Source organism: Limulus polyphemus, unplaced genomic scaffold (genome assembly GCF_000517525.1).
Source record: "Limulus polyphemus unplaced genomic scaffold, Limulus_polyphemus-2.1.2 Scaffold2054, whole genome shotgun sequence".
Lineage (NCBI taxonomy): Eukaryota > Metazoa > Arthropoda > Merostomata > Xiphosura > Limulidae > Limulus > Limulus polyphemus.
In genome coordinates this window covers 140,376-148,550 of record NW_013667664.1, presented here as the reverse complement: position 1 = coordinate 148,550, position 8,175 = coordinate 140,376, and the positions used below count along the sequence as shown (strand labels likewise).

Sequence of the window (8,175 nt, the reverse complement as noted above, 5' to 3'; positions counted from 1 at the left end):
ATGGTTTCACTAAGGGAAAGTCTTGTTTAACAAAGCTTCTGACATTCTTTGAGGATGTTACTGCAAGAGTTGATGAAGGAAATACTGTGGATTTGATTTACCTTGACTTTCAGAAAGCATTTCATAAGGTGCCTCACAAAATACTTGTTACAAAAATAAAATCTGTGGGTGTGGGGGAAACATTATTAAATTGGATAGAAAATTGGCTGGAAAGTAGAAATCAGAGAGTAGTAATAAATGGAGTTAGATCTGACTGGATCACAGTTACAAGCAGTGTGCCTCAGGGCTCTGTGCTAGGTTCTCTGCTGTTTGTGATTTATATTAATGATATTGATTCTGGAATTAATAACAAAATTTTGAAGTTTGCAGATGGCATTAAGATTTTTTTTTTTGGTGGCTAACTGTATCAAAGATGCTGCAAACTTACAGGGAGATTTAGATCATTTGATTCATTGGACCAATAAGTGGCAGATGATGTTTAACTATCCAAAATGTAAAGTGATGCATGAAGGTTTTCACAATTCAAATTATTGTTGTGATTTAAATGGGAATACATTAAATACAGTGATTCAAGAAAAAAAATCTTGGTGTTGTGATTGAAAAATAAATAACGTCATCTAAACAATGTATTGTACCTAGCAATAGGGCTAATAATAGAATTTTGGGTAGCATCTATAGAAATATTGAATACATGGCAAGGGATGTTATTGTTTCACACTATAGATCATTTGTAAGGCCTCATTTAGAGTACTGTGTACAGTTTTGAGCTCCCTTCCTCAAGAAGGAAATTTAATTGTTGGAGAAGGTTCAGAGAAGAGCCACTAGGATGATACCTGGGAAGGTGGGATTGTCCTATGAGGAGAGACTAAAATATCTAAAATTGTTTTATCTGGAGAGGAGAAGGGTCAGAGGGGATTTGATTGAGGTGTTTATGATTATTAAAAGTATTGCTAATATAGATCCATCAAACTTGTTTGTGTTTAGCAGTGAAAACAATAGGACAAAGGGTCATAAATTCAAATTTTGGCAGCGTAGGAGTTGTCTGCAGTTTAGACTGTATTACTTTTCAAACAGGGTAGTTGGCTTTTGGAATGAGCTGCCTTAAAGTGTGGTGAGGCATAAAATTTAACTGAGTTCAAGAAAAGATTGGATGAATGCATGAGTAGTAAGGGTTGGTAATAGTTGGGAGCTGGAAGAGACATCCTTGATGGGTTAATAAGCTCCTTTTTGTCCCTTTAAAATTTTATGAAATTTATGAAAATATCTGTGCTCTGCCCACCACTGGTATCGAAACCCGGTTTCTAGCGTTCTAAGTCCGCAGACATGCCGCTGTGCCAGCAGGGGGCTTTAGAATAATTAAATTGTTAATTGTACTACTCGACAAGTACTGTTTGATATTTACTGCCATCTATGGTCAAATTATCGCATGCTTGAAATGTCTTCGTTCATGTGTATTTGTGATTTGTTTTGTTACATATCAACGCTACTTAACCCTAATATTATGCATTAGAATGTTTAGACATCGTAAAAAATGGTACAGTTTTACAAGTTTGGAGAGGGTAAAGTTCTACACGTTCTTACAACCTTTCACTGTTGCCCCTTGTTTTACTTCTGTTTCACTTTTCTTGTAAGTTTTCCAAAGTCAACAGTTACATATGAATATTAGAAAATACCACGAAGTATGAAAACCCTGCATACTTAATAGATGTTAACGAACTGTAAACAAAGTGAATATTTTACTTAGGAAAGGAACTGTATTAAAATAATTGTTAATACTGTACAACTTGAGTAAAAATTGTTTGATGCGATGTTCTAAACATTTTTTATCTTTTTTTTAGGCTCTTCGAGAAGAAAAGTTAAAGAGAGGTTTTTATTAAGATCCTTAGCCGTACAATAATTAAGAGTGGAAGGATTTTAGTTGTCTTTATCAGGCTTTTTAAAATAAGGTAATTCTATAACGTTACTGATATTTATGTAAGATAGACAGTAAACAAGTTCCTATTACATTTCCGCTGCTGAACTTGTCTGAGCTTTCTGCTATTTATGGACCATTATAAAAATGTCAACCAATCTTGTTCTTCGGGTCAAAGAGCCCCAATGGTGGCGAGGGTTGTCCCATCTGTTCATTAGCTCTATATAAAGGGGCCCGGCATGGCCAGGTGGTTAGTGTACTCGACTCGCAATCTGAGGGTCGCGGGTTCGAATCCCCGTCACACCAAACATGCTCGCCCATTCAGCCGTGTGGGCGTTATTATGTGACGGTCAATCGCACTATTCGTTGGTAAAAGAGTAGCTCAAGATTGGCGGTGGGTGGTGATGACTAGCTGCCTTCCCTTTAGTCTTACACTGCTAAATTGGAGACGGCTAGCGCAGATAGCCCTCGTGTAGCTTTGCGCGAAATTCCAAACAAACAAATTATATAAAGGACGGCTATAGCTGAACCCTACAGGGTTTCTGACCTGGTTGTTTAGCCAACGTGAACAGGGATCATTCAGATTCGTACCCCGGTGGGACAGCGGTAAGTTTATGGACTTACAACGCTAAAATCTGGGGTTTGAATTCCAGCATTGGACACAGTTAATGGTAAAATGTTGTTTTGCTCTAAAACAAACAACACCAATAACATTTAGGTTCTTCATGAGAAAATGAGTAAAGCAATGCCTATAGGCGAGCGTTCCGGCTGCAACTCAGAAATACTAAGAATCAAACTGCAATGATGCTAAGCACTTTCAGCTGTAGGTGCGTTATAAGAGTGACAGACAATCCAGTTATTCTGTTCAAAGTTGGACAAAGCCTTTGTGGTGGCAAATACTGACCGACTGCATCCTCTTTAGTGGTGTTTGGGTGTTGTCTATTGGTTAGAGCATTGAACTATGGATCTGTTTCTTTGATGGTAATAGTAAACAAACCACGGAACTTCAGCTCTACACTCCGGCACGTTAACCGCAAGGTTGCAGTTAGCCCCTTAATTCCCTTTAATCTGCAGCTCGAAATATATATGGGTGTCTCTTTATCTGCTCTTTTAGCCTATTGTGTGTGTGTGTCACTGAACAGGCCATTTAGCCTGTGTGTCACGTACCGTGCTGTTCAGGTTAAAAATACCAAGTACTGTATTGAAAATAGTAGAACATATATTTGTGTATATATATACTACGTTCGTCTTACTTCTTCATGATAAACTTACCGGAGGCTTTTCGAAAACGTAATTGCCAGAGATTTTTAAGTGTTTCACTATCTTTATGAGGACAATAATAAAAAGTTTCAACGAGATTGATCATATTTTAAAAAAAGGAGGAGAGGTTTCGGTGACATTTGAGGCAATTATTCAAGAGGTATCTTTAATGTTTCTTTTAAGATTCTTTAGGACAAAAATAAAGATATATAGATATCGTGTACTTCTTTGTCGACAAAAATGTTTTGAAAATTTCAATGCGTTTTCCGCGTTTTACTCCATACAAAAGTTCAATATGATTTTCGTTATGTTGCTTAGGGTTTTTTAACACAAGAAATGTTCTTTAAACATTCTTCAGTCATCTATAAGAAATAACATTTAATACTATTTTACTCAGGCTTACTCAAAACACAAGTGTATAAGACATATTTCTGTTATATTTTTCAACCTTCTTCAGTACAATAGTTAAGAAAGATTTCTGTTATGTTTTTCAGGAATACTCAGTACAAGAATAAGTCATGTTTACATAATTATTCACACTCTCTACAAGTTTGGATTGGTTTGAATTTCACATAAAACTACACGAGGGCTATCTGCACTAGCCATCCCTAATTTAGCAGTAATAGAATAGAGGGAAGGCAGCACTACAACACCACTCATCGTCAACTCTTGGGCTACAGCGAATAATGGAATTGACCGTCATATTGTAACGCCCCCACGGATTTCTCAAAACATCCATAATTCAACGGAAGAGTCAGATATATATTCGTAATTATTAGTCATTTATTTTTTACTATTTCTTAACTCAATTTTTATGACACGTTTCTATGATGCTTCTCATAATAAGCAACTGGTTTAATATTTATCAGCCTCGAATAGTGTAATAGTTAAACGAGGTTTTTATGAGAGTCGTCAGGCTCAGAACAAGAGTAAAATACGATTCTACATTGTAAAAGTTATAATAAATACGAATAATCACCAGCAAAAGTATTTTTATTCCCAAAGTTTTTTGTATAAGCTTTACCAAGGAGTGGTTATATCATACCAACACAGTCTTACGATTTAAAAAATATAGGAATAACATAAAATTGGGTTTAAAAAACACAACAGAAGGTAACAACATTGTAACAATATATAACATTGATGCATCACATATTACTCCTGGTGGTAACAATACTGATTTTGATTTTTTTTCAAACAATAAAAAAAAATTCTGAAAAAATCATGTAAAATGAAGACTTTTTTTTTACATATATATAAATAGAATTTCAGAGATTCTTTTATCCGTCATCGTCCAGCCCAATTGACGAGTTTTGGTATTAACAAAAGGCTTCTGGAGCATGACTTGTGGGAAACGAAAATAGATCCGAAATGCTAATTTTTACACATCTCTTACTTTGAATATGAAATTGACAAATTAAGAGGAATCTGTAGAAGAAAAAAAAAAACTCTGTACTTTACGTTACTTCTGTCGTAAATTGTAGGCCTAATAATTTATAATGATTAGCTAGTTTCAGCGGTTAAACTGTAAATATTATTTTTAAAAAAATATTTAAAGTATGTAATCAGTTTTATTGGTGGCCTAGAAAAAATAAATAAAAAAATAAAGAAATTAATTTGTTAGAAAAATATATTGATCGTACATTCTGTATATTCCCGATTAAGTCCGAAAATAATACGTCTAAAATTGAAACAAAGATTTCTAAAGAAACCATTCATGAACACGAAGTGTTTTTTCTTGTCTTAAATATGTCAACAGTCATTACTAGTTTACCTATTGGTAAACTATGGGTACTGATGTAATTCTCTGCTATAATACTATCAACAATATTCTATTGTTGAATGTATTTTGCATACTCTGAATAGTAGATTATAAAGTTCTCGAACGATCTTTCAAATATAAAACTGATTACTCTCTTTGCATGTGGTTTTGTATACAATATAATGTAAGCCTTATATTTTAAACTCACAACTCAAAAAATGTCAAACGTTGAGCGATATTTGGTAAACTCAGTCAAATTCATGCAACACCTATGGAAACACTCGTAAGGCTTGGAACGGTCTAAAATATGTTTTAAAGAATATGCAGTATCCACCGGACTACATCGTATCAGTATTTAGAAAACATCATGCCATCACCACCTTGGAAAAACTCGCCGAAAATCTCAATGCAACAACTTGGTTCATTCCTTTTATTTGTGAAAATGTAGCATACCTTCTCTAAAAGTGCATATTTAATACTAATCTTCCCGGCCCGGCATGGCCAGGTGGATTAGGCGCTCGACTCACAATCTGAGGGTCGCGGGTTCGAATCCCACCAAACATGCTCGCCCTTTCAGCCGTGGGGGCGTTATAATGTGACGGTCAATCCCACTATTCGTTGGTAAAAGAGTAGCCCAAGAGTTGGCGGTGGGTGGTGATGACTAGCTGCCTTCCCTCTAGTCTTACACTGCTAAATTAGGGACGGCTAGCGCAGATAGCCCTCGTGTAGCTTTGCGCGAAATTCCAAAAACAAACAAAAAAAACAAACTAATCTTCCCACCAAAATCGTTCAACGTCCAGATGGAAACTTAAAATCACGACTTCTTACTTTTACTTTCTACCAAAACTTGTTACACAACAGCAACAACAAAAACCGTTTGGGGGCAGATCAGGAAATAACCGACATCATGTGTCGTACATTACGTTGTATATAAGACAACATGCAAAGAGTGTAATCAATTTTATGTTCGACAAATTGGCCAAAAACATCCTAACATAATTTCAGAACATGCAAAGTATATTCAACAACGGAAAACTGTTAATAGTACTAATGTAAAAAAAATTACATCCACACCCATGATTTACCAATAGGTAAACTAATAATAACTGTTGACATATTGAAAACAACAAAAACCTTTCGCGAAATAAAATACGCAGAGTTCCTTGTCCATAAAAAAAGTCCTACATTAAATCATAATCGTGAATGTCCTCTTTAAACCGTTTGTGTCAGATTTAGACTTATCTTTCTGAGAGAATAAATCACGAAGTTATAGAATGTACAACTAAAATGTTTTTCCAATAAATTATTATGTCTATTCCTATTATATTGTTTTTTAACTTATGAGTACAACTAATTATATATTCTATAGATTTTTTTATTCTTTGGAAATCGACATCACATTTGTCCCTCAAGGAGTGATACATGTTACAATATATACATTACTACATTGTTGTTAACTTATTTTATGTTATTTTTATCTGTTCCCCTCTTATCTTTGCCTTTTTCAACTATAAACAATGCTAGTGCGATAGCTTAAATTCGTTTTTATGAGGGTTGTCAACCTTAATCAGAACAAAAGTAGACTATGCGTCAATATACGTTTTAGCCTTGGTCAGTGGCTTGAAGTGGTTTTTATGATGCTTGTAAACCTTAATCAGAACAAGAGTATGATATAAGTCTATGATGTTTTGGTCTTGGTTATTGCAGTAACTAAGATTGGGTTTTATGACGGCTGTCAGACTTAGTCAGAACAAAAGTAAAGTATACGTCCATAACATTTTTTAACCGCGGCGTAGCGGCTCACAGAATGGCTCTGAGTTTTTCAAGTACAAACTTTTAGCTCATAGCTCCGTCATCTCTTGGTCGATTTGAGATATAATTACAGTTTTGGGCTCAGGGGGTCAAACCCTTTTGTCCAAGATCTCCTAGATTAATTTACTCTAATTCTGCTTAAAATCATTTCAACTTGAGAGTAAACCGGTAGAGATCCTGACGAGTAATAAAGTCGAATCGGGTATACGCGCGCCCCACGCTTAGTATTGCTGGCGCACAAAAATTTAGTCAATAAAAAGGAAAAAAAGGGGTCATACATTAATTTATTCTAATACTGCCTAAAAGAATTTTAAGTGCTGTGGCTATTGAAGGTTCCCTCTTGTTTAGTCTTAGTGTGATAGCTTACACTGGTTTTTGTGACGGTTGTCAGGCTGACTAAGTACAAGAGTAAAGTACACTTCTATAATATTTCTCAGCCTTTTTTCGTACAATGATTAAGAGAGGTATTTATAATGTCCCTTATCACGTTTTAGAGAAGGAGTTATTTTTTTCTTCTTTTAGGCATAAATCGTTAATATGTTTTTGAGTTCTCCATGCTTCTCCAAAGTAACGAGCGAATATACAGGTCACTAGTACAACCAGCGTTTTCCGCCATACGTGGAAAACCACCAAGCGGCATGTTGTACATATTCTTCGTTTTGTAATTATATTTATTTTTTAATACGTCCATTTTATTTTTAAAATAGCTTGTATAGTCAAATATGACATCTCTCTGCAAATTTTGCTTTGTGTTAGTACAGTAGCTATGATCTGATAGTAGTACGTGCATAAAAATATTGAATCTTAGAATGCTCACTATGTTGATTTTTATCTCTGAATAAATATAAATTATGACCGCAGCGTTAAAAGTCTGAAACACATCCGGTTCTGTAAATTTTATATATGGACAAGTGAACTTTGCTGTGTAGAAGTCAATGAAAGTGTGATTCATTAATTTTATCATCTAAGTAAGCATACGGCTCCCGGCTACATCCGGTTTGTTCTGAGTCGTTGACATGTGAAGAAAGACGCTCTCACGTGAGTATTAGTCCTAAATACAAACACACAAAGATATAATATATATATACATGTACATTTATATTAGCGTTCATCAGGCTACAACGATATTAGTTCATTTGTGAAGCGTGGGTTTTAAAGAGACACTGACTTCTTTAACAAGGCGTGACATCTGTTAAAAGGAAGACATCACAGAGTCAATTGCCTCGTGGGAGCTTTTAAAGAAACCTACATACGATCTGACAAAAATAAAGAGGACACAAGGAGAAAGTTTTGTTCATGCAAATATATATATATATATATATATCCTAGCCTTAGAGATTCTCGAGGGAACGGTAGATTGTTTGTTTGTTTTTGAATTTCGCGCAAAGCTACACGAGGGCTATCTGCGCTAGCCGTCCCTAATTTAGCA

At 35.1% G+C, this 8,175-nt stretch overlaps 2 long non-coding RNA genes across 2 annotated transcripts in view; one reads left to right on the top strand and one right to left on the bottom strand.

Annotated features, from left to right (window-relative positions):
* The window catches only part of LOC111087362, a 45,954-nt gene that overhangs the window by 22,392 nt on the left and 15,387 nt on the right, over positions 1 to 8,175 (bottom strand). The window lies entirely within an intron of this gene.
* The window catches only part of LOC111087361, a 20,436-nt gene that overhangs the window by 9,728 nt on the left and 2,533 nt on the right, over positions 1 to 8,175 (top strand). Inside the window, exon 2 of the long non-coding RNA XR_002612055.1 lies at positions 1,839 to 1,946. This is a non-coding gene — a long non-coding RNA (uncharacterized LOC111087361). The remainder of the gene's footprint in view (positions 1 to 1,838; positions 1,947 to 8,175) is intronic.